A 27,569-nucleotide genomic window follows, 5' to 3' on the forward strand; every position below is an offset into this window, starting at 1 on the left:
AAGTTGTAAAGAGGATGCAAAGAGCCTTCAAGTGGATTTGGAGAGGCTAAGAAAGTTGGCAGATGAAATACAATGTGGAGAAATGTGAGGTTATCCACTTTGATAAGATAAACAGAAATACAGAATATTTCTTTTTTTTCTTTTGATTTTTTTTCTCTGATAAATTTAGCGGACCCAATTAACTTTTTCCAATTAAGGGGCAATGTATTGTGGCCAATCCACCTAGCCTGCGCATCTTTGGGTTGTGGGGGCAAAACCCATGCAAATACGGAGAGAATGTGCAAACTCCACACGGACAGTGACCCAGAGCCGGGGTCGAACCTGGGACCTCGGCACCGTGAGGCAGCAGTGCTAACCACTGTGCCACCGTGCTGCCATACAGAATATTTTTTAAATGGTGAGAGGCTGGGAAGTGTTGAACATCAGACGGAGTTGGGTGTCCTTGTTCATGAGTTACTGAAAGGTATCTTGCAGGTACAGTGAGCAATCTAGAAGGCAAGTGTAGCTGGCCTTTATTATAAGAGAATTTGAGTATAGGAGTAAAGATGACTTAATGCAATTACATAGAAGCGAGAACACACCTGAAGTATGGTGTGCAGTTTTGATCTCCTTACCTAAAGAAAAATATACCTGCCACAGATGGATTGCAATTAAGGTTCATCTGACTATTTCCTGGGATAGAGGGATTGTCCTTTGAGGAAGGTTAAACAGACTTGGCCTTTATTCTCTGGAATTTAGAAGAACAAGAGAAGATCTCATTCAAAATTCTTACAGGACTCGACAGGGTAGATGTAGGAAAGATGCTTCCCCCTGGCTGCAGGGTGAGTCTGGAACCAGGGGTCACAGTCTCAGAATAACGGGCAGGAACTGAGCTGAGGAGGAGTTTCTTCACTCAGAGGGTGGTGAATCTTTGAAATTCTCTCCTCCGTGGGGCTGTGGAGTTCAGTTATTGAGTATGTCCAAAACTGAGATCAATAGATTTCTACATCTTAAAATCATCAAGGGATATGGGGACAGTGCAGAAAAGTGGTGTTGAAGTAGAAGAATGGCAGAACAGGCTCGATGGGCTGAATGGACTGAATGGAATGGCTGTTCCCATTTCTTATCAGGGCAAGAACAAATAATATCAAACTTTCAAGATAGAAAAGTTGTTAAAGTATGAATAAATTACTTTGTATTCACCCATATTTAATAGAAAAGCAGCTCTACTTGATTCTCTGACTCTTTCCAAGATTCTAGACCTCTAACACTTAGAATGACAAGCACAGCAGAAGCAAAAGATTACAAGCAGCAGCATATTCCTCTACACGGAACACACCTTCCTGACTTGGAGCTATATTTCTGTTCCTTCACTGTCGTTGGGTCAAAATCCTGGAACTCCCTCCCTAACAACACTGTGGGTGTATCTACACCACATGGACTGCAGTGATTCAAGAACGCAGCTCACCACCACTTTCCCAAGGGCATTTAGGAATGGGCAATAACTTCTGGCTTTGTCAGTGACACTCCCTTGCCAAGAACAAGTGAAAAAAAGTAATTGGCTGATCGGAATTAGTACTAACATTGGCAAGTCTGGAGGAAGCAAAGGAAAGATGCATGGCATTAAGGGTAAAGTAGTAGCATGGATAGAGGATTGGTTAATTAATAGAAAGCAAAGAGTTGGGATAAATGGGTGTTTCTCTGGTTGGCAATCAGTAGCTAGTGGTGTCCCTCAGGGATCCGTGTTGGGCCCACAATTGTTCACAATTTACATTGATGATTTGGAGTTGGGGACCAAGGGCAATGTGTCCAAGTTTGCAGATGACACTAAGATGAGTGGTAAAGCGAAAAGTGCAGAGGATACTGGAAGTCTGCAGAGGGATTTGGATAGGTTAAGTGAATGGGCTAGGGTCTGGCAGATGGAATATAATGTTGACAAATGTGAGGTTATCCATTTTGGTAGGAATAACAGCAAACGGGATTATTATTTAAACGATAAAATATTAAAGCATGCCGCTGTTCAGAGAGACTTGGGTGTGCTAGTGCATGAGTCACAGAAGGTTGGTTTACAAGTGCAACAGGTGATTAAGAAGGCAAATGGAATTTTGTCCTTCATTGCTAGAGGGATGGAGTTTAAGACTAGGGAGGTTATGTTGCAATTGTATAAGGTGTTAGTGCGGCCACACCTGGAGTATTGTGTTCAGTTTTGGTCTCCTTACTTGAGAAAGGACGTACTGGCGCTGGAGGGTGTGCAGAGGAGATTCACTAGGTTAATCCCAGAGCTGAAGGGGTTGGATTATGAGGAGAGGTTGAGTAGACTGGGACTGTACTCGTTGGAATTTAGAAGGATGAGGGGGGATCTTATAGAAACATTTAAAATTATGAAGGGAATAGATAGAATAGATGCGGGCAGGTTGTTTCCACTGGCGGGTGACAGCAGAACTAGGGGACATAGCCTCAAAATAAGGGGAAGTAGATTTAGGACTGAGTTTAGGAGGAACTTCTTCACCCAAAGGGTTGTGAATCTATGGAATTCCTTGCCCAGTGAAGCAGTTGAGGCTCCTTCATTACATGTTTTTAAGGTAAAGATAGATAGTTTTTTGAAGAATAAAGGGATTAAGGGTTATGGTGTTCGGGCCGGAAAGTGGAGCTGAGTCCACAAAAGATCAGCCATGATCTAATTGAATGGCGGAGCAGGCTCGAGGGGCCAGATGGCCTACTCCTGCTCCTAGTTCTTATGTTCTTATGTTCTTATGAAAGCATGAGGCTTCCAGCAGCAGGTGAGCTGAGGTGGGGGCAGAAATGGTATGGAGGTCAAACTGGACCGTTTTTGTAAAGGAGACCTTAGTTTAGTGGTCAAACTCTTGCCAGCATCAACATGTTGGGATGCAAGTCCCTGTGCAGGACTTGAGCACATGCACTCCAATGGAGTCCTGTACTCTCATATTTACTATGGGACATTAAACAAAGGCCTGGTGTGCCCTCTGAGATGGGCATTAAAGATACCACAGATACACAGAAAAAAACAGGGGATGTTTCCTGATGTCCTGACCACATTGGTCATTGATTTCCTTGCTGTGTGCAAATCGGCTGCCCCTTTCCCTGCATTGGAATACTTCAATTGCTCTTCATTGACTGTGAAATGCATTGGAACACGAAGGGTGCCATATGAAACATCCTTTCAACATCATGTTCATTCAGCAGAGCAGCTGGGTTATGGAACATGGAAGCTGATGGCGTAAGATTTCAAAGCCCGACGATCCGCAAGGTCTGAAAATGAATACTGTGTGATGTAAAAAGAAGGCAACCGGAGAGAAAAAAACCTAACCACAGTTCAGCTAGGAAGGAATTGAAGAAGAATCTTTCTTTTATTTCATGAACGCCGTGCAGCAAAGTAGGATCTGACCATAGCCACAGCAAAGCCTGTCATCTAAAGAACATGTGGAATATGTTAAAATAAAAACTGGCATTTAATTGAACCCAGTCAATTGCAAAAGCTTGTCGCCAAGACCCACTGTTGCCACATGATTGGCCTTTGAGTTCATGAAACATTGTCAATATATTCTCTATAAGTAGTTCTGCTGGTTTAGTCATTAAACATTTGTGTCCAGTGATTTTTCTGGTTGTCCCAGCTGATTTCAGTGACAAATATTGTTATGTTGTGGCAATTTATTTCAATTAGTTGTGATGTATTTATTTTGCTTGCTCCTGTTACAGTTAGCTTATGCGATACATCTCATCTAGATTTGAAAGTGATACCACTTCAGGAGTATAGAATGTCTGTTGACACTGGCTGTCAGATTGGATGAGGCTATTAGAGTGGATCCTGTTGAGTAACTATTCTTAGTTGATGTGCCAAGGTTTTAGTCTCGTGAAGGTTTTTGTTCTTAGACGTCTCTGTAAATTTTCCAATCATATGAAGCACAAAAACTAATTTAATTAAATGAAAGCAAAATGCTGGAAATCTGAAATAAAAACAGAAAATGCTGGGAAAACTCAGTGGGCTGGACTCAGTGTTGATGCCGGGCAGGATTCGTGGACTTTCCCAACAGCAGAACTGGTGCCAAACCTGGACTGATTCAGCCACAATGGAGGGCCACCAGCGCCACATGGAACACAATCTTTTCTAATGAAAAACGGTGCGGGATTCGCCGGGTCCATGATGGATACTCGGGAGGCTGGCGAGCCACAGCCACATATACACATTACATTCCCCATACACACCATCCCAGCCAACAAGATGGCACTAATTGTGCTGGAGCATGCCCATACAGCTTATGGGTCGGCTGGGCCAGAGAGCACCCAGGGGGGTGACCTGGGGGGACACCCATACAACCCATGGCCCTAAGTTCAAAGTGGGCAGTCAGCGAACGGAGAATCCTGCCCAGTAGGTCTGGCAGCATCTGTGGAGAGAGAAATGGAATTAATGTTTGACTCTTCCAATTCAATTCAAACTGCTTGAAAAGCAGCATGCTGAAAATGATGGACATACTCAGCAGGTCGGGCAGTGGGAAACAGAGGGCTGGATTCTCCAATTTGGAGACTATGTCCACACACCGGTGTGGGAACCGTGGCGTTAACTGGCTGAAAATGGCCACCGATTCCCTGTTAGGCAGTGGCCTACAGCGGCCACGCCATGCCTCATGGCGGATGCCGCTCACAGACCCGGCCCATGAAATAGTCCCCCCCTTCGGCCTGCTCATGTGCTGTGGACCGCCCCACCACAATGCGCCGAGCCCGAATAATGTCCCCCCCCACCGTGGATAGGCTCTCCCAGACTGTGGTGGCGCTGGACGGAGTTTACAGCCGCCATGCTGAGTTCCCGACAGGTGAGATCATGAGAGACCCACGCCATCAGGAACTCGGCCAGTCAGGGCATTTGGGATGGTCCTCAGGTAATGGCCTGAGGCTGTGGATAAGTTGTGCGGTGTACTCCTAGAAGGGACGGAGCATTGCGAAAGTGGCACCGCTCCCGATTCGGACAGGAATTTTGATTCTCCGGCCCGTCGTCGAATGCAATTTCGGCGACCGGAGAATCCAGCCCAGAGTTCGGTTTCGGGCTAAAGACCTTTCAGCAGAACTGGGAATAGTTCGAGATGCAATGAGATTTGAGCAAGGGTCATGTGGGACATGGGCAAAGGGAACGTCTGGGATAGGGCGGATTACAGGAGAGATTGAATGACAGAAGGGGGCCGAAGGGAATGGTGATGGGGTAAGAATGACGCAAAGAAACAAAACATGCAGCGAGAGTAGATGTGTCACTCTCTGAAAGGAAAAAATAAGAGAAAACCCAAAATATGCAAAGAAAAGGAAACAAAACCCTACCCCTAAACCAAACCCTAAACCAAACCCAAACTCAAACCCAAACCCTAACCAAAACCGCGCCCCACCTCCGCGCCAGAGTATTTGAAGGTGGGGAATAGGTCTCAAAAAATAGGTGGGCTATCCATGCCTTCACTTCCACCTCTGAGCTGTCTCCCATATTGGGCAGGCAAATGGGTCACTCTTGAGCCTCTTGATGAATTAAGTGACCAATTAATGGTCAGTTAAGGGCCTCATTCGGCCTGCACTACAATTCGATGTGCAGCAGGGGAAGGATGAGATAAGGCTATCTGGCCAACAGCTTTCACAGCGAAGGCTGCTGTCAAGTAGAAAAGGAAGGTATAGCCGTTGGTGCAACGGGTCTGGCAGTGTCTGTGGTGGTGGGGCGTCAGGGGCGGGGGGGAGGGGCTGTCCCTGCCACCATGACCATACATCCATATATCATCCCCCCCCCCCCCCCCACCCCCCCCCCCCCCCCCCCCCCCCCCCCCCCCCGCCCCCAAAGATCCTACTCTGTGCCTTTATTCCTGCTCCCTGGCCTCTAACATTAATTAAAATAAAAGGCCACTGGAAGCTTGGGATCATGCTTGTGGACTAAACAGAGGTGCTCCAAAAACCATATCAGACTAATTAAAACTGTTGGATTATTTTGTGATCCTGAGTGTACAGACCACAGAACCATGGACTCAATTCTAGCTCTGTGTAGAATTTGCCGCTCTGAGCCAAGGCAGCAATGAGAATGCTGTAAGTGACCTCAATGTCCCCAGGCTGGGGAAGCTAAAACTGAGCCAGCATTTCCTCTCTGGATTATTATCTGGTGACCAGTGCTGGAAATGTGTATATGTGGACATCTGTGGGCAGATTGCCTCAAATTATTCAAACAACATTATAAAAAAAAATAAAGATTTCCTTTGGTAGAATTTGGAGCGAAGTTATAAACATGTTGCAAAAATACACATTTACAATCTCACTGGAAATAATAAGTCAAGGAAATCTTTGGTATTTCTTCTAAAATTATGTTCCATATAGCAACTCAGGTCCATTATTCTCTCATCTCGGCTCAGATTGGGCTCACCCCTGTTTTCACCTTCTCCCCATAGTTGCAGAACTACCTTTCATCTGAGATAAGTCCAAAGAATCCCTACAGTGCAGAAGGAGGCCAATTGGCCTTTCTAGTCTACACTGACCCTCTGAAAGAGCACCCTACCTAGGCCCAATCCCCTTACCTCTCCTAGCCTACACATCTTTGGACACTAAGGGACAATTTAACATGGCCAATCCACTTAACTTGCACGTCTTTCAGGACTTGCAGGAGGAAACCGGATAACCTGGAGGAAAACCACGCAGACACGGGAAAACATGCAAACTCCGCACAGACAGTGACTCAAGCGGGAATTGAACGTCGGACACTAGTATTGTGAAGCAACTGTGCTAACCACTGTGCCACCCATATTATTATTATTTTGTCAGAGTACAATGAAAGGTCATTGGCCTGAAACATTAACTCTGTTACTCACTCCAGTGATACTGCCAGACATGCTGAGGTCTTCCAGCATTTTCTGTTTTTATTACACTTCCTTGCATCCCTGTCAACTTACATATTCCTTTTCCATCCCAACCCCACATCCTTCTACCCAACCCCAGGAAAACCCCAGGTTTGTCCCCTAAGTCACAAACCACAGCACTTACACCATTTTGCAGAGACTTGTCCAAACGCACCCTCACTTTCAAATTTCATCTTCTTGTTACACTAAAAGCATTACTTACTCACACTCTGCTCATTCTCCAGGATAAAGCCCCAATCTCCACTCACTTCGCACTTAGATAGCAGCTTTGACCATTTTGCACCTCACCTGGCCAATGGTCAGGGACAGGAGAGTGTGGCTGGAAGTGAGGCAGGTAGAGGGATCCAGAATGTAGGGTTGCAGGAGCCTTAGTCCTTGTCCTTGTCCAACAGATTCAAGATTCTTGCTCCCTGTGTGGATGAGAGTGGGGTCTACGGGGAGGATGAGCAAACTGACCACAGCACCATGGTACAGGGAGCCATTCAAGTGGGAGGAGCGAAAAGAAATGAAGTCATAATCGGGGATAGTGTAGTTAGGGGCATTGACACTGTGACCAGGATCGAGAATCCCAAAGGTTGTGTTGCCTGCCTCTTGCTCGAGTTTGGGATATGTCATCTGGGAGAGTAAAGGTCCAGTTGACATGGTCCATGTAGGTACCAACAAAATGGGTAGAACAAGGATACAGGTTCTGCTGAAGGAATATGAGCAGCTAGGGGCTAAATTAAAAAGCAGAACCAAAAAGGCAATAATCTCTGGATTACTACCTGAACCGTGAGCTAACTGGCACAGGCTCACGAAGACTAAAGAGGTAAATGTGTGGCTCAAAAGATAGTGTGGGAGAAATGGGTTTGAATTCTTGGGACATTGAACTCGTACTGGGGAAGGAGGGAGCTGTTCCGTTGGAACGGTCTTGTTGGCTTCTATCTTTATTCATTTTAAGAACCACAATATGCAAGTGCATTCCGTGCATCGAACAAATGACCACACAACCAGTATTTAGTACAATTATAGTTTATTATCAAACACAGGGTTGGTTCTATACTTAATAATTTACACGCTAATACACATTAGACATATCTAGCAGTTTAAATGACGTTTACTTAACTTCCAAGTGACCGGCTCTGTGCAGGTTAGATAAGGGGCGCAATTCTCCCCTACCCGGTGGGGCGGGGAGTCCCGGTGTAGCGGAGTGGCGCCAACCACTCCGGCGTCGGGCCTCCCCAAAGGTGTGGAACTCTCCGCACCTTTAGGGGCTAGGCCCCCGCCGGAGTGGCAACCGCTCTGCCGACTGCCGCCAAAACTGGCGCCAACGGCCTTTGGTGCTATGCCGATCGGCGTCGAGGCTGGCCGAAAGGCCTTCGCCGGTCGGCATGAGTCCGCCCATGCACCGGAGCGTCAGCGACCGCTGGCGTCACCACCGGCGCATGCCCGGTGGAGGGGGTCTCTTCCGCCTCCACCATGGTGGAGGCCGTGGCGGCGGCGGAAGAAAAAGAGTGCCCCCACGGCACTGGCCCACCCGCTGATCGGTGGGCCCCGATCGCAGGCCAGGCCACCTTGGGGGTTCCCCCCGGGGTCTGATAGCCCCGCGCCCCCCCCCAGGAACCCGGGGGGCCGCTCACGCCGCCAATCCCGCCGGCACAGAGTTGGTTTAAACCACGTCGGTGTGAGACGCCTGACAGCGGCGGGATGCACGGCGATCGGCGCAGGGCGATTCCCGCTCCCGCCGATTCCCGGGCGGCAGAGAATTCCGGCCACGGCGGGGTCGGGATGTACGCCGGCCCAGGCAATTCCCCGACGCTGCGGGGGATCGAAGAATTCCGCCCAAGGTCTTCATCTAGTTCCTCACAAGTGGCGGCTGGAGGTCGTCTGGTACGTCTAGGCTGAGTGTCATCTTTCAGATGGAGATCACGGGTCCTTGAACTTGGCTGCATGATTTGCTGCAGTTGGTACACAGAAGCCAGTCCCAAAAGAGGAAAAATGTTGGTCGCGCAGCTCTTCTTATCGTTCGACCTTTCGCATTCTTTTGGGCGGTCCCAGGTAGGGATCCAATGGATCGATAGGATTTTGATCACTCTGGGGAGTGTAGCCATCTGGAATGGCCACTTACAACAAGAAACATGGACGTTCGCAAAGCCTAAAGGGAAATGTGGACAATGTAAGATTCAGGCAGGCACAGAGCCTGAATGTATATGTGTGAGCAAAGAATCCAGACAGCATCAAAACCCCCAACCGATTAGCATTTTGATGTCCCATCTCCGTAAAACAAAGGATTGATACTCAGGTAACCAATACAAGTCCAGACATTTCGGCGCCAATTCCTGCACTCAGGAAGCATAAGCAACATCCCAGCCATCAAGGCACTCGCCCCTTTACTGGCTCAGATCGAAGACAGTGATCGAGAACTACCAATTAATGGGATCCAAACCTAAGGACCGCCCAAAAGAGCGCGAAGAAACTCCCCAAGTATAAAGAGAGACACTGCCATGTGTTCGATCTCTTTTGGACCTGGCGCTCCGGCAATGTCCATCTCCAATCGTAGCACCGCCAGAAGCAAGTTCAAGTTCAACGCTCGCTACCAGACGGATGAGCCCAGCTGAGCAGCAGTTACTTCTCCAGACCCAGTAGATCCAGATTCGAACAACAGCCACTGTTCCTCTGACCTAAGCCGGGTGCCTGAAGTTAAGTACAGGTTGTCATAGTTAGAACATAGAACATAGAACAGTACAGCACAGAACAGGCCCTTCGGCCCTCGATGTTGTGCCGAGCAATGATCACCCTACTCAAACCCATGTATCCACCCTATACCCGTAACCCAACAATCCCCCCATTAACCTTACACTACGGGCAATTTAGCATGGCCAATCCACCTAACCCGCACATCTTTGGACTGTGGGAGGAAACCGGAGCACCCGGAGGAAACCCACGCACACACAGGGAGGACGTGCAGACTCCACACAGACAGTGACCCAGCCGGGAATCGAACCTGGGACCCTGGAGCTGTGAAGCATTTATGCTAACCACCATGCTACCGTGCATGCCCTAACACCTAACACCCATACTCCTAACACCTAGTTGTTAGGTGTAGTTTAACTAGTAGTGTTTATGTTGAATGTGTAAGTTAATCTTGTGTGTAAATAAAGTACCATTGATCTTGAACTAACTAACTGGTTGTTTGGCTCATTGATCGATACCTGGTTGAATCTTGTGGCGGTATCATTTGATACCTGGTGACTCTGAAAGCAATATAATATCATTATCTGAAGAAAGAAGTGCAACCTTACTGATTGCCATATTTATAGCAGGTAAAAAGGGCAACAGGAGACATGTGAGAGGTCTCTAGCAGGTGCATGTCGCTGCATAAGTTTGAGTTTATTGTTTGCAAATACACACACGCTGTGTCTTGTCTGTGTCCACAATTCCCATCATCCTTTGTGGGCGGCCATTTTAGATGGCCACAGTCATCACCTCAATCATTTTTAATTTTTAAAATAAATTTAGTGTAACCAATTCATTTTTTCCAATTAAGGGGCAATTTAGCATGGCCAATCCACCTACACTGCACATCTTTTGGGTTGTGAGGGCGAAACTCACGCAAACATGGGGAAAATGGGCAAACTTCACACGGACAGAGACCCAGAGTCAGGATCGAACCTTGGACCTCGGCGCCATGAGGCAGCAATGCTAATCACTGCGCAACTGTGCTGCCCCGTCTTTATCTGAATCATGCTGGCGAATCGCATAACCAGGGCGGTAGATAGGGCTTTGAACTAAACAGTGGGTGGGAGGGTTCAGTTGTATGGAGAATTAGAAAATAAAAGTTAAAGGAGAAGGTGAGAGTTAATGAGGACTTTAAACATATTAAGGGCGGGGGGATTCGCAGGAGAGGTTAGTAAAGTTTCCAAAACACGTAATAGAACACAGAGTATAGAAAGTGACAGGAATCTAACTTCAGGCACAGCAGATAAGGGGTGAACTATGAGAAGGAATGCGGTCACACGGTACTGAGGGCATTGTATCCAAATGAGCTTGTAACGCACATTGAAATTGGCGGGTACGATGTTGTGGGAATCACAGAGACGTGGCTGCAAGGGGATCTGGGTGGGATCTAAATATACAAGGATATGTATCCGATCGAAAGGACAGGCAAATGGGCAAAGGGGCAGGATTGTATTGTTAGTAAGAAATTAAATTAAATCAATAGCAAGAAACGATATAGGATCGGAAGGCATAGAATCTGTGCGAGTCGAGCTGAAGAATCGAAAGATAAAATGACCCTGATGGGAGCTAGATACAGGCCCTGAGCAGTAGTCAGGATGTGGGGCAGAAAATAAATCAGGAGATAGAAAAGGCATGTAAGAAAGGCAATATTACAATAATCATGGGGGACTTCAATATGCAGGTGGACTGGGAAAATCAGGTTGGTAGCGGATCCCAAGAAAAGGAATTTGTGGAATGTCTGCAAGATGGATTTTTGGAGCGGCTTGTGGTAGAGCCCACTAGGGAACAGGCAATTCTGGTTTTGGTGGGGCAGCATGGTGGCGCAGTGGGTTAGCCCTGCTGCATCACGGCGAGAGTTTGCAGGTTTGATCCCGGCTCTGGGTCACTGTCCGTGTGGAGTTTGCACATTCTCCCCGTGTTTGCGTGGGTTTCCCCCCCACAACCCAAAGATGTGCAGGGTAGGTGAACTGGCCACACTAAATTGCCCCTTAATTGGAAAAAGTGAATTGGGTACTCTAAATTTTTTATTTATTTTTATTTTTAAAATTCTGGTTTTTGGTGATGTGTCATGAGGCAGACTTGATTAGGGAATTTAAAGTGAAGAAACCCTAAGGGCACAGTGCTTACAACTGTTCCTCAGAACTCCAGGGTCCCAGGTTCGATTCTTTTTAAAAAATAAATTTAGAGTACCCAATTATTTTTTTTCCCAATGAAGGGACAATTTAACATGGCCAATCCACCTAACCTGCGCATCTTCGGGGTGTGGGGGTGAAAACCACGCAGACATGGGGAGAATGTGCAAACACCACACAGACAGTGACCCAAGGCCGGGATTCAAATCCGGGTCCGCACCGCTGAGGTCCCAGCGCTAACCACTGCGTCACATGCCGCCCCACCAGGTTCGATTCTGGCCTTGGGTGACTGTCTGTGCGGAGTCTGCATGTTGTCCCCGTGTCTGTGTGGGTTTCCTCTGGGTGCTCCGGTTTCCTCCCACAGTCTAAAAAGGTGCCGGTTAGCTGGATTGTCCATGCTAAATTGCCTCTTTGTGTTCAAAAGGTTAGGTGGGGTTACTGTGTTACGGGGATAGGGTGGAGGTGTGGGCTTAAATAAGGTGCTCTTTCCAAGGGCCGGTACAGACTTGATAGGCCTTTGTTGCACTCTCTCACTGGCAATAATATCCTTCCTAGGGTAAGGGGACCAAAATTGCACACAGAACTCCAGGTACGATCTAACCAAGCTCCTATACAATTGAAGCAAAATTTTAATTATTACACTTCTGAATTCGGTGATTGTATAATTAGATAGAACAGATGTTTTCCTGAATGGAAGACTCTCAGAATGCTTATAGTCATGGCTAAACATACAGAAGGGTGAGCACCAAGGCTTTCAGACACTGGCCTGTAGTTTCTCGGTTTATCCCTTCTTCCCTTCTTGAATGAAAACACCAACAGTCCGGATTTAAATGTTTACTGAGTGCAGATGCTACCATTATATTCTTCAAATATTTAAATATTTAAGCTCTGGGAAATGGACTTCTTTTAATAAGGACATGGGGAGTCCACACCGGGTAAAAATAAGAATGAAGTTTTATTTATAAACGCTATATATATGTATATATATATGCATTTCCCAGTAGACCCTTGTCTGGATTCCTGCTTTGTTGTGCCTTACTGGCCGACGTTATATACACTGGATAATTTGGCTATCCCATCCCTAGTGAGGGAGCTTGTACTCCACATGGAGCATGGAGAAGACAAATATATCCACCTCTTGGGTTTCATGCAGGATATTACACTTCTGTGATAGGTTATGTGAATGGGCTAGGGTCTGGCAAATGGAATACAATGTTGACAAATGTGAGGTTATCCATTTTGGTAGGAATAACAGCAAACGGGATTATTATTTAAACAATAAAATATTAAAGCATGCTGCTGTGCAGAGAGACCTGGGTGTGCTAGTGCATGAATCACAGAAAGTTGGTTTACAGGGGCAACAGGTGATTAAGAAGGCAAATGGAATTTTGTCCTTCATTGCTAGAGGGATGGAGTTTAAGACTAGGGAGGTTATGCTGCAATTGTATAAGGTGTTAGTGAGGCCACACCTGGAGTATTGTGTTCAGTTTTGGTCTCCTTACTTGAGAAAGGACGTACTGGCACTGGAGGGTGTGCAGAGGAGATTCACGAGGTTAATCCCAGAGCTGAAGGGGTTGGATTATGAGGAGAGGTTGAGTAGACTGGGACTGTACTCGTTGGAATTTAGAAGGATGAGGGGGGATCTTATCGAAACATTTAAAATTATGAAGGGAATAGATAGGATAGATGCGGGCAGGTTGTTTCCACTGGCGGGTGACAGCAGAACTAGGGGGCATAGCCTCAGAATAAGGGGAAGTAGATTTAGGACTGAGTTTAGGAGGAACTTCTTCACCTAAAAGGTTGCGAATCTATGGAATTCCTTGTCCAGTGAAGCAGTTGAGGCTCCTTCATTAAATGTTTTTAAGGTAAAGGTAGATAGTTTTTTGAAGAAAAAAGGGATTGAGGGTTATGGTGTTCGGGCCGGAAAGTGGAGCTGAGTCCACAAAAGATCAGCCATGATCTCATTGCATGGCGGAGCAGGCCCGAGGGGCCAGATGGCCTACTCCTGCTCCTAGTTCTTATGTTCTTATATACATGTGTATAAGCTACACATGCAGAGCTCTCCCCAAGTATGCATAAATGATGTAGGAAATAGGCTGAAACCAATGCTGGATTGTTGGATAAATGCACTAAAAATATCCAGTCAGATACTATTAAAAACTCCTAACAACTGACACACTATTGCATTTGGAATAGTCTTCAGCCTATTCTGCCAGAGTGTAAAACAAATGGAGAAAAAAATCGAGCCGCGCTGGCTCATTTCTGTGATCCTTTAAAATGAGAGCAAATGACTACAGGTGCTGGATATCTGCAGAAAAATCTTGAAATATTCAGGAGAGAAGGCATTTGTGGACAGGGAAACAGAGTTAACACTTTCATTTGATGACTTTTCAACGGAACTGGAGCCAGCTAGAGATATAACAGATTTTAGAGAAAGAGGGAGGGGAGGAGTGTGGGGGAACAAAAAGGAAGGTTCGTGTGAGAATGAGCAAAGGAAAATAGAGAAACAGAATGGGTGAAAACATAAGAACATAAATACTAGGAGCACAAGGGGCCAGGAGAACAGATTGAGAGGGTTACCGTTTAGGCTGGTTGAGGAAAATTTCTGGTATTTGGGAATCCAGGTGGCACGAGGCTGGGGCAGGCTGCACAAGTTAAATTTGGCCAAGGTGGTGGAGCAAATGAAGGGAGAGTTTCGGAGATGGGATGCACTCCCCCTGTCGCTGGCAGGGAGGGTGCAGACTGTAAAGATGACAATCCTCCCTAGATTTCTGTTTGTTTTTAGTGCCTCCAGATCTTTGTCCCACAGTCCTTCTTCAAAAGAGTAAACAGAATGATCATGAGCTTTGTCTGGGCGGGAAAGGCGATGTTGGAGAGGAACTGCAGCGAGGGAGGGCTGGCTTTGCCGAGTCTGATTAATTATTACTGGGCGGCCAACATCGCTATGATAAGGAAGTGGATGGTGGGTACGGGGTCTATCTGGGAGCGGGTGGAGGCGGCTTCATCCAGGGGCTCCAGCTTGGCAGCCCTGGTCACGGCTCCTCTACCGCTGCCGCCGGCCAAGTACTCCACCAGCCCAGTAGTGGTGGCGACCCTGCGGATATGGGGCCAGTGGAGGAGACATGTAGGGGAGACGGGGGCGTTGGTTTGGGCGCCAATCTGCGACAACCATCGGTTTGCCCCCGGGAGTATGGATGGGGGGGTTTCGAGTATGGCGGCGGGCGGCGGTGGGAAGGGTGAGCGATATGTTCCTGGAAGGGAGCTTTGCGAGTTTGAAAAGCTTGGAGGAGAAATTTGGGCTGGTAAGGGGAAATGATTTTAGGTACCTACAGTTGCGAGACTTTGTTCGTAGACAGGTACCATCTTTCCCACGCCTCCCGCCAATGGGGATCCAAGACAGAATAGTATCTAGGGGGGAAGAAGGGGAGGGTAGAGTCTCTGGTATTTATAAGGCGCTCATGAGGGAGGGAGGGTCCCAGACGGAGGAACTGAAACTTAAATGGGAGGAGGAGCTAGGCGGGGAAATGGAAGACGGGCTGTGGGCAGAGGCCCTGAGTAGGGTAAATTCGACCGCGACATGCGCCAGGCTCGGGCTGATTCAATTTAAGGTCGTTCACTGGGCCCATATGACGGTGGCTCGGATGAGCAAATTCTTTGGGATAGAGGACAAATGCGCTAGGTTTGCGGGAGGACCAGCGAACCACGTTCACCTGTTTTGGGCATGCCCTAAGATTAGGGGGTACTGGGAGGGATTTACGGGCGTCATGTCCCGGGTGCTAAAAACAAGGGTGGCGATGGGTCCAGGGGTGGCAATTTCTGGGGTTTCGCAAGACCCGGGAGTCCAGGGGGAGAAAGAGGCCGATGTTTTGGCCTTTGCTTCCCTGATAGTCCGGCATTGAATACTATTGGCGTGGAGGGACTCAAAGCCCCCGAAGACTGAGTTGTGGCTTGCGGACATGTCGAGATTCCTGGGTATGGAAAAAATTAAGTTCGCCTTGAGGGGTTCTGTACAGGGGTTCGCCCGGAGGTGGCAACCATTTATTGACTTCTTTGCGGGAGAGTGAGCGTCAGCAGGGGGTGGGGTTAGAGTAAAGTAGAGTAGGAGGGATAAAATGGTGGGTAGTACCGGTGAGAGAGGAGCGGGCTTGTGCAGTATGTTACGATTGAAGTATTGAAAGTACATGGATGTTTGCACATTTTTGCCTTTTTTGCTTTCTTTCTGTTGATGTCTGTAACTGTTTACAAAGCCAAAAACTACCTCAATAAAATTGTTTATTTAAAAAAAAATACTAGGAGCAGGAGTAGGCCATTCACCTCCTCGATCCTGCTCTCCCATTCAATACGAACATGGCTGATCTTATCCTCGTCTCATCTTCACCTTCCTGCCTGCTCCCCATAACCCTTCATCCCGCTGCTAATTAAAAAACTATCTATCTCCTTCTTAAATCTCTTTAATGTTTTGGCATCCACTGCATTCTGGGGTAGAGAATTGCACAGATTCATGACACTTTGAGTGAAGTAATTCCTTCTCATTTCTGTAACCCCATGGCCTAAAACTATGAATGTCCAACAAGGGGAAACATCTGTTCTAAGCCTACCCTGTCAATCCATTGAGCACCTTATATAACATAGTTAGATCTCCTTTCATTCTTCTAAACTCCAGCGAGTAGAGACCTAAACTGCTCAATCTCTCTTCCTAAAACAAGTCCTTCATCCCCGGAATCAATCTAGTCAACCTTCTCTGAACCGACTCTAATGTATTTACATTCTTCCTCAAGTAAAGGGACCAAAACTGTGCGCAGTACTCCAGATATGGTCTCTCCAATGCCCTATACAGTTACAATAGCACCTCCCTACCTTTATACTCTATTCCATTAGCAATGAATGCCAAAATCCCATTTGCCTTTCTTATTACCTGCTGCACCTGCATGCTAACTTCTGCGATTTGTGCACAGAGACACCCAGATCCCTCTGCACCAAAGCATTTTGAAATTTCTCTCCATTTAGATAATAAATTGACTTTTTATTCCTCTGACCAAAATGGATAACCTCACAATTAGCCACGCTAAATTCCATCTGCCAAATTGTGGCTCACTCACCTAACCTATCGATATCCAATTGTAAATTTCCTATTTCCTCATTGCACCTGCTTTGATTCCTATTTTAATATGTCATCTGCAAATTTGACTCTAGTACATTTTATCCTTGCATCCAAGTCATTAATATCGATTGTAAATAGTTGTGGCCTGAGGACCAAACTCTGCAGCACAACAATTGTTACGGCTTGCCAACCAGAAAAAGACTCATTTATCCCCACTCTCTGCTTTCTGTTGGTTAGCCAATCCTCTATCCAAGCTAATATATTACACCAATGCTGTGGGATCTTACCTTGTGGATTAACTTTTTGTGCAGCACCATATCAAATGCCTTCCAGAAGTCCAGATACACCACATCTACAGGAGTCCCATTACCCACAGACTGGTAAGCTCGAGGAGATACTTCATAGATTATCATAGAATTTATAGCGCAGAAGGACGCCATTCGGCCCATCGAGTCTGCACTGGCTCTTGGAAAGAGCGCCCTACCCAAGGTCAACACCTTCACCCTATCCCCATAACCCAGTAACTCCACCCAACACTAAGGGCAATTTTGGACACTAAGGGCAATTTATCATGGCCAATCCACCTAACCTGCACATCTTTGGACTGTGGGAGGAAACCGGAGCACCCGGAGGAAACCCACGCACACACTGGGAGGATGTGCAGACTCCACACAGACAGTGACCCAAGCCGGAATCGAACCTGGGACCCTGGAGCTGTGAAGCAATTGTGCTATCCACAATGCTACCGTGCTGCCCTACTTGTTAGGGAGGAAGATGTGTTGGGCATTTTGAAAAACTTGAGGATAGACAAGTCCCCCCGGGCCTGACGGAATATATCCAAGGATTCTATGGGAAGCAAGAGATGAAATTGCAGAGCCGTTGGCAATGATCTTTTCATCCTAACTGTCAACAGGGTGGTACCAGGGGATTGGAGAGGGGCGAATGTCGTGCCCCTGTTCAAAAAAGGGAATAGGGATAACTCTGGGAATTACAGGCCAGTTAGTCTTACTGCAGTGGTAGGCAAAGTAATGGAAAGGTTACTGAGGGATAGGATTTCTCAGCATCTGCTTGATTAGGGATAGTCAGCACGGATTTGTGAGGGGTAAGTCTTGCCTCACAAGTCTTATTGAATTATTTGAGGAAGTGACCAAGCATGTGGATGAAGGTAAAGCAGTGGATGTGGTGTACATGTATTTTAATAAGGCATTTGATAAGGTTCCCCATGGTAAACTTATGCAGAAAGTAAGGAGGCATGGGATAGTGGGAAATTTGGTCAGTTGGATAACGAACTGGCTAACCGACAGAAGTCAGAGAGTGGTGGTGGATGGCAAATATTCAGCCTGGAGCCCAGTTACCAGTGGCGTACCGCAGGGATCAGCTCTGGGTCCTCTGCTGTTTGTGATTTTCATTGATGACTTGGATTAGGAAGTTGAAGGGTGGGTCAGTAAATTTGCAGATGATACGAAGATTGGTGGAGTTGTGGATAGTGAGGAGGGCGGTTGTCGGCTGCAAAGAGACATAGATAGGATGCAGAGCTGGGCTGAGAAGTGGCAGATGGAGTTTAACCCTGAAAAGTGTGAGGTTATCCATTTTGGAAGAACAAGTATGAATGCGGAATACAGAGTTAATGGTAGGGTTCTTGGCAATGTGGAGGAGCAGAGAGATCTTGGGGTCCATGTTCATAGACCTTTGAAAGTTGCCAATCAAGTGGATAGAGCTGTGAAGAAGGCCTATGGCGTGCCAGCGTTCATCAACAGAGGGATTGAATTTAAGAGCCGTGAGGTGATGATGCAGCTGTACAAAACCTTGGTAAGGCCACATTTGGAGTACTGTGTGCAGTTCTGGTTGCCTCATTTTAAGAAGGATGTGGAAGCTTTGGAAAAGGTGCAAAGGAGATTTACCAGGATGTTGCCTGGAAAGGAGAGTAGGTCTTACGAGTAAAGGCTGAGGGTGCTCGGCCTTTTCTCATTAGAACGGAGAAGGATGAGGGGCGACTTGATAGAGGTTTATAAGATGATCAGGGGAATAGATAGAGTAGACAGTCAGAGACTTTTTCCCCAGGTGGAACAAACCATTACAAGGGGACATAAATTTAAGGTGAATGGTGGAAGATATAGGGGGGATGTCAGAGGTAGGTTCTTTACTCAGAGAGTAGTGGGGGCATGGAATGCACTGCCTGTGAAAGTAGTTGAGTCGGAAACATTAGGAACCTTCAAGCAGCTATTGGATAGATACATGGATTAATGTAGAATGAGGGGGTGTAGATTAATTTGTTCTTAATCTAGGACAAAAGTTTGGCACAACATCGTGGGCCGAAAGGTCTGTTCTGTGCTGTATTTTTCTATGTTCTATGTTTTCTATTAGGTGGCATTGTAATCCAGAGACCCAAAGTGCTCAGGGGTCCCAGGTTCAAATCCTATCACTACAGATCGTGAAATTTGAATTAAATACAAATCTGGAATTAAGAGTCTAGTGACCATGAAACCATTGTCGATTGTCACAAAAAAAAACTCATCTGGTTCACTAATGTCCTTTAGGGAAGGAAATCTGCCATCCTTACCTGGCCTGGCTTATATGTGACTCCAGTGGTTTACTCAAGGGCAATAAATGCTGCCCTAATAAATACGTCCAATGATCGAATTTTAAAAATATGCAGAGTCGACCGTATTGGGAGTCGCAAATGCAATAGACCAGATTGAAGTCAGTGGACGTGAAGTGCTGCCTCCCCTGAAAAGAGTGTTTAGGGCCTGAGATGGTGAGCAGGAAGGAAGTAAAGGTGTAATTGCATGGGAAGGTGCCGTCGGAAGAGAGTGAGATGTTGGGGGTGATGGAAGAGTGGACCAGGGAATCCCGCAGAGAACTCTCCCTGTGAAATGCTGACGGGGGAGTGAGGGGAAGATGTGTTTGGGGGTATCATGCTGGAGTTGGCAGAATTGGCGGAGGATGATTCTTTTAATACGGAGACTGGTGGGGTGAAAAGTGAGGACAAAGTGGACCCTATCCTGGTTCTGGGAGGGAGGGGAAGGGGTGAGAGCCAAGGTGCGGGAGATGGCTCGGACATGGTTGAACACCCTTTCGACCACAGTGGGTGGGAAACCACGATTAAGGAAGAATGAAGATACGTCAACAGCACCATTTTGGGAAGTGGCATCATCGGAACAGATGTGACGGAGGTGAAGGAACTGAGATAGAGTCCTTACAGGATGTGGGGTGTAAAGAGCTGTAATCCAGATAGCTGTGGGAGTAAGTGGGTTTGTAATAGATTCCAGTGGACAGTCTATCCCCAGAAATTGTAAGAGAAAGGTCAAGGAAGAGAGAGACGTGTTGGAGGTGGACCATGTGAAGGTGATAGAGGGGTGGAAATTGGAAGCAAAATTAATACATTTTTCCAGGTCCAGATGGGAATGTGAGGTGGCACCTAAACAGTCGGGAATGCTCCGATAAAAGAGTTGTGGAATAGGGCTGGAGTAGAACTGGAACAAGGAATGTTCCACATACCCCAAAAAGAGACAGGTAAAACTGGGATCCATGTGGATACCCATAGCCACACCTTTTGTTTGGAGGATTAAGGACATGTTAAAGGAGAAATTGTTGAGTGAGGGGACAAGTTCAGCCAGACAGAGTGAGTGGCGGTGGATGGGGATTGTTCAGACCTCTGTCCGAGGAAGACGTGGAGAGCCCTCAGACCATCCTGATGGAGAATGGAGGTATAGAGGGATTGGACATCCATGGTAAAGAGGAGACGGTTAGGGACGGAGAACTGGAAGTTGTTGTTATGATGTGGGGCACGGAGGAATCACGGATGTAGGTTGGAAGGGACTGGACAAGAGGAGAGAGGATGGAGTCAAGATAGGAAGAAATGAGTTCAGTGGAGCAGGAAGTGGCTGACACGATGGGCCTTCCGGAATAGTCCTGTTGGTGGATTTCTGGCAGGAGGTAGAAGCGGGCTGTCCGAAGTTAGAAGATTAAGAGGTTGGATGGAAGATCTCCAGAGGAGTTGAGGTCAGTGACAATCCTGGAAACAATGGCTTGATGCTCTGTGGTGGGGTCATGGTCATGGTCCAGGGAGGGGTAGGAGGAACTGTCTGAGAGTTGGTGCTCAGCCTCTGTGAGGTAGAGGTTAGTATGCCAGACAACAATAGATTCACCCTTGATGACAAAGGCAGGGTTGTACCTGAGAGTGTGGTGTGCAGCAAGTTCAGAAGGCGATAGGTTAAAGTGGGTGTGAGGAGCAGAGGAATTGAGATGAATTAAGAGGAATAGAAGCATTGCAGCTGCAAAAGTAGGGACAATTATGGTCATAATCTGAAATTCGTAAACTCAGTGTGAAAGATTATAATGTGCCTAAAGGTGAGATTCTGCTCCTCGAGCTTTATTGAGATTCACTGAAATGGTACAGGAAGCCGAGGATAGAGGGGGCAGAGTGAGAGTAGGGCAGAGAATTAAAAACACAAGCGACTGGAAGTTTAGGATAGTTAAGGACTGAACGGATGCATTCCAGCTCCGCAATCTGCCCAAGGCACAGGAGACTGCAAGATTGTAAGGTGAGCAGTGAATACAATTTACTAAAGGCAGGATTTTCTGCACCCCCCTCCCCCCCCCACCCAGTTTTCTGTCCCCACGCTCAGCGGTGTCTTGCCATTGGCTACCAGTGCAATCTTCCGGTCCTGCCAATATCTACAGTGTTTTGTGTGGCTTGCCCGCCCCTGTCACCAGGTAACCGATGGCAGGAGTCGCCTTTGGCAGGATCCAAAGGAGTCTTTTCCACTCTCAATTTGTAGCTTGGAATAGTTGAAATAGCTAGAGAGGAATGTCAGGATTATTGCAGGTCACAAAGGTAGGAACTTAAGGTTTTGTATTGGGAAGTCTAATTTGTTTCCTATTTGATTTGACATTAGGAATCAGGTTGGGAGGCTTCTTAAGATTTTACAGCCTTCAAGTTCTTAAAGGGAAAGATGACACTGCCTTTTTCTTGCTGCTGTTGTTACTTGCTATGTTCCATGCAGATTTGCCAGATCTTTTTAGGTTCTGGAAATAACATTTGTCATCTCAAGCTGTTATGACCAATAATCAATGAGCAGGCTATTGTCCAACCAGAATGGTGTGGAAGTCTGAATCTATTAGAACACAACAAGAGATGGATAGTGGTCTTTTGCATTTACCTGCGGATATTGGTTATCTTTTGTTAAATTGCAAATTTGGAGACGTGAAGGTTGGGAGTCCATTGACTCTGTGTTTGGAGTAATCTACAATCAATGGCAAGTGTAAATTCCACAGAGGGGTGCTGTCTGTGCATGTCCATTCAAGGGGGAGGTGAAGGGGTGGGATGGGATGGGAGGGGCGAGGACCCCACTCAGGATTCAATTAGGAACATTCTGGAAGTTTAACTTGAATTAGTCTGTGTTGATGTTTCAAAGGTCACCCTTAGCAACCACCTTAGCCACCTTCCAGGTGTCACTACACAAAGTATAACTTTTTTCTCTTTACTGCTCCACATCAGCCTGGGGCTGACATGGGGCTGTTTAGCACACTGGGCTAAATCGCTGGCTTTGAAAGCAGACCAAGCAGGCCAGCAGCATGGTTCGATTCCCGTAACAGCCTCCCTGAACAGGCGCCGGAATGTGGCAACTAGGGGCTTTTCACAGTAACTTCATTGAAGTCTACTCGTGACAATAAGCAATTTTCATTTCATTTCATTTCATCAGCCTACATAATCCTATTTCTAACAGTGTGTCTCTATACAACTTCTTTATGTTTTGTTTATTCTTTGGTGTTATAATTCAGATAGCTAAGCAGTGAAGGATAAACCTATACACTTACAAGCTTTGACTTACAGAGACGCACATCCTGCACCCCCAATCTCACCAGCACAGTGTCACAAGCTGTAAATGAACACAAGTATCGATAGTATCCCTACAGTGCAGAATGAGCCATTTGGCATATCAGGTCTACACTGGCCCCCTGAAAGAGCACCCTACCTAAGCTCATTCCCCCGTTCTATCCCGCTAACCCCAACTAACCTGCACACCTTTGGACACTAAGGAGCAATTTAGCATGGCCAATCCACCTAATCCTTACATCTTAGATCTTTAGACTATGAGAGGAAACTGGAGCACACAGAGAGAAAGTGGAATGTAAGGGATTTGTGTCCTTTCCATTTCCTGTTACGTATTTCCCATCGCTGATCTTCTGTTCTATTTGCCAGTTCTCCTTCTGGGAGAAATGTCCCTTCAACCGAGCTATTATTTGTTTTTCTCCAAATGAAGTACTGATCCTTGATTTTTCTTTGATTAAGAATGAACTTAAATACAGGGCTGGATTCTTCGGTCCATCAACCTCGTGTTTCACGATGGCGCGTACATTCACAGGCAGTGGGATTCTATCGTCCTGCCGGTTGTGAATGGGATTTCCCGGGCAGCACAGTGGCACAGTGGGTCAGCACTGCTGCCTTACGGCACCGAGGTCCCAGGTTCGATCCCGGCTCTTGGTCACTGTCCGTGTGGAGTTTGCACAGTCTCCCCGTGTTTGCTTGGGTTTCGCCCCCACATCCCAAAGATGTGCAGGCTAGGTGGATTGGCCACGCTAAATTGCCCCTTAATTGGAAAAAATAATTGGGTAATCTAAATTTTTTTAAAAAAGTGAATGGGATTTTCCCATTTACGTCAGCCCACAAGATGGGAAACTCGTGGATGGGGGTTCGCTGCCAGCGGGAAAAGAGAATCCCAACAAATGGAGAATTCTGGCCATCGCATGGGTAACATTTCCCAAATGGTTCCCAACTTTAATGTTGCGTACTTGCTCTATATCTAGGCCTGATTGTCCTTGGCGCATGTATCAACTGAAAGAAACCTTTGTTAAAAACATCCTTTTACACCTTTCGATAATTAATTTTCAATGTTCTCTTCATTGTTAATACAATCCTGTCTAATTTGTGAAAAAAATGCATTACTTCTCCTGTGTAATAATTCCAACTGTGAATATTGAATCGTAGATATCACGGGACAAATTTCATAGAACATAGAACAGTACAGCACAGAACAGGCCCTTCGGCCCTCGGTGTTGTGCCGAGCATTGATCACCCTACTCAAACCCACGTATCCACCCTATACCCGTAACCCCAACAACCCTCCCCCCTAACCTTACTTTTTAGGACACTACGGACAATTTAGCATAGCCAATCCACCTAACCCGCACATCTTTGGACTGTGGGAGGAAACCGGAGCACCCGGAGGAAACCCATGCAAACACGGGGAGGATGTGCAGACTCCGCACAGACAGTGACCCAGCCGGGAACCGAACCTGGGACCCTGGAGCTGTGAAGCATTTATGCTAACCACCATGCTACCGTGCTACCCCTAAGTCTATTTCCTCTGATGTCTGGGTGAAGCATGTCGAAGGAATTAGACATCTAGGGCGACACATCCTAATTAGAATCTAAACTATTCTGTTTTAGTCACCTAGATTTGATTTGCCCGTTTATTATGCCTGCTATAATTCTGTTTTTTTATGAACATTTTATTGAGGTATTTATGGTTTATAACAACAACAGAAGGAACAATGTACATACAAATACATAGTGCAAATGCCGTCTTCCTCCCTCACAGGTCCCACCTTTACTAACACTATACTCTGAACTTAACTAAACCCCAAACCCCCCCCACCGCTTTTCTGCTGACGGTTAATTTTCCCCAAAGAAGTCGATGAACGGCTGTCACCTCCGGACAAACCCGAACATTGACCCTCTCAAGGCAAACTTGGTTTTCTCCAAACAGTGAAAGCTAGCCATGTCAGTTAGCCAGGTCTCCGACTTCGGGGGCTTTGAGTCACTCCAAGCTAATGGTATCCATCTCCGGCCTACCAGGGAAGCGGTAAGCAAAGGCCAGAATGTCTACCTCTTTCTCCTCCTGGATCCCCGGGTCTTCCGACACTCTGAAAATTGCCACCTCTTGACTCGGTGCCACCCTTGTTTTTAACACCTTGGACTTGACATCCACAAACCACTGTCAGAACCCCCTAAGCTTCAGGCATGCCCAGAACATATGGACATGGTTTGCTGGCCCTACCGCACCTTACGCACCTACCTTCTACCCCAAAGAACCTGCTCATGTGGGCCACTGTCATGTGGGCCCAGTGAACAACCTTAAACTGTATGAGGCCGAGCCTGGCGCTTGTTGTGGTCGCGTTGACTCTACTCAACACACCCGCCCAGACATCATTCTCTATATCTCCTCCTAACTCCTCTTCCTTAATCGGGTCCAAGCATTCCTGTTTCTGCTTGGCGAAGCCCTCCTGTATGAACTGCATCAGTTGCTCCATCGACCGCTGAGTCGTCGAGCCATGACTCCGGTCGTCCACCACGCTTTCTCCAGCTGCAGCCTCAGCCCAAGCCTTCTCTGTTTACCGATATCTTCCTTTGCGAGCACTTCTGGTCCGCTTCTCCAAGCACTGATATAGGATTCCTCTTCACAATTGCCTCCACCATCAATTTACCGAATCAAATCTGACAAAACATCGGGGGAAAAGGACCAAAAGGTCTGACCCGAGTGGGAGTCACCAAATGTGCGACATAGTCCTTCATAGCCACCACCAGAAGTCTATAATTCTGTTTTTAATCAAACTGCCGATGTGGATCTATAACTACATGGCTTGGCCTTTGTTAGAAATCTAATATTGTGAAATCTGGAGCTGAATGTTTAATCAGGGCTCGGGAACTGGAAATTGGGGGTGCGTTCTGGGTTTCAAACCCACACAGGGTGCTTTAGGCACACCCACAGGGATTATCAAATCTCCAGACAATTAAAGAGCAGAGACTGGGCTCATTGGCAGCAGACAGGCTCCCGAGGCTGAAGGTCCAGTGAGAGACCCTCCAGATTCAGAGATTGATAATCCTCCTGGCAAAGTGGCAGTTGCTGATATGAGGATTCAGAAACAAAGGATAGTGAAGGTAAACTTAGTTTTATATTTAAAAAGCCAGAACTGCCTGGCTAGGACCCGGAGTCAGGCAACCCCCCGCCGTTACCGGCCAACTCCCAGCGGCCATAGCTGTGGTCCTGTGACTTTTATGGGTGGAGGGCGCCCCATGCATGATTCGGTACTCCCCCTCTGAGCCCACTGGATGGGTGCTGTTGCTGTTGTTTCGCATGGCCTCCATGACCAGCTCCATTGTGTTGACCCCTGTGCTCCTTTCGGGGGTCGGCGTCTCGCTGAGAGGGTAAGAGTGAGAGCAGCTAAAGGTGGGGAGAGAATGTATCATGGCCACTCATTTTCAGACCGCTCGTTGCTCCTTCAATGACAGGTTGGTTTTCTCCCACATTTTCTGCTGATAGACCAGTGAGTAGCAAATGCAGGGAGAAACTGTGAATGGCCGAGCCGTTCCTTGTGGATTTGTCACTTTGCTGTACTTTGAACAGTGAGTCTGCGAACCAGATGGAGAAGCTTGGTGGACTGAATTGTTTTTTTCCCCAATTAAGCGCGGCCAATCCACCTAACCTGCACATCTTTGGGTTGTGGGGGTGAGACCTACGCAGACACGGGGAGAACATGCAAACTCCACACAGACAGTGACCCAGAGCTGGGATCGAACCTGGGACCTCGGCGTCATGAGGCAACGGTGCTAACCACTGTGACACCACGCCGACCCAAAGGCAAATGACCTAAAAGAATTTCAAGTGTGATTGTTGATGTAATTCCGTCAACACTGTGTCTCGAGGGCAGCACGGTGGCGCAGTGGGTTAGCCCTGCAGTCTCACGGCGCCGAGGTCCCACGTTCGATCCCGACTCTGGGTCACTGTCCGTGTGGAATTTGCACATTCTCCCCGTGTTTGCGTGGGTTTCGCCCCCACAACCCAAAGATGTGCAAAGTAGGTGGATTGAACACGCTAAATTGCCCCCTAATTGGAAAAAATGAATTGGGTACTCTAAATTTAAAAAAAAAAAATGTGCCTCGGGTGGTTACACAGAACTATTTTGTCTGATTGCCTCAGTAATGTGTTCTTATAACTGAGCAGTTTTGCCTCAAGAAATACATTAGCTGCTGAGGATTCAGAAGCACAATGGTTATTCGCTTTGGAGAATTAAAAGCTGCTATCACTTTATCATTCAGTTTTACGTAACCGTCTAGCGTTGAACTCAAATTGAAAGTAATTTGGAAATTACTTGAAAACTACAGTGACTGAAAATATTCTGCAGAATGAGGAATGAAAGCACGAAACAAGGGTATGACGTAACGGAGATGAAACAGAGTCTGGTTTTGGTGGAGTTTCGCAGGGTGTTTCCCACACTTGCAGTGCCGAGAATGACCTCCCTATTAAACAGGACTCTGCTTAATTTCTGGGCCTCAGTGAGGAACGCCTGCCAAGGCTGCACTTCGGCTCATTTCCTTCACTAACGAGCTGCGGTCACCAGTGCAGGAAGAGATCGATGGCGCCCTGATTTCTCGACACCCCATCACGGTCTCTGGACCCCCCTCCGGCACCCCAATTTAACAATTTGGGCATCATCGAGCCCCCAGCACCTCACCTCATAAGGACAAGCCACCCCTGGGCACAATCTTTGGCATGGGCAAGATGCCACCTGGGTCCCTTGGCTCTGGCAGCCTGGAAGTGCCACCTGGGCACCCTGGCATTGTCAGGGTGGCACTGCCAGACTGCCAAGGTGGCATTGCCAGGGTGCCAGGCTGGCAGTACCATAATGCCTGGGAGGCATCGGAGGGTATCATCCTAACCAGAGCCTGACCACCCAGGGGCCCCCGAT

The sequence above is a fragment of the Scyliorhinus canicula genome, chromosome 15, assembly GCF_902713615.1.
Source record: "Scyliorhinus canicula chromosome 15, sScyCan1.1, whole genome shotgun sequence".
In the NCBI taxonomy this organism is placed as follows: Eukaryota; Metazoa; Chordata; class Chondrichthyes; order Carcharhiniformes; family Scyliorhinidae; genus Scyliorhinus; species Scyliorhinus canicula.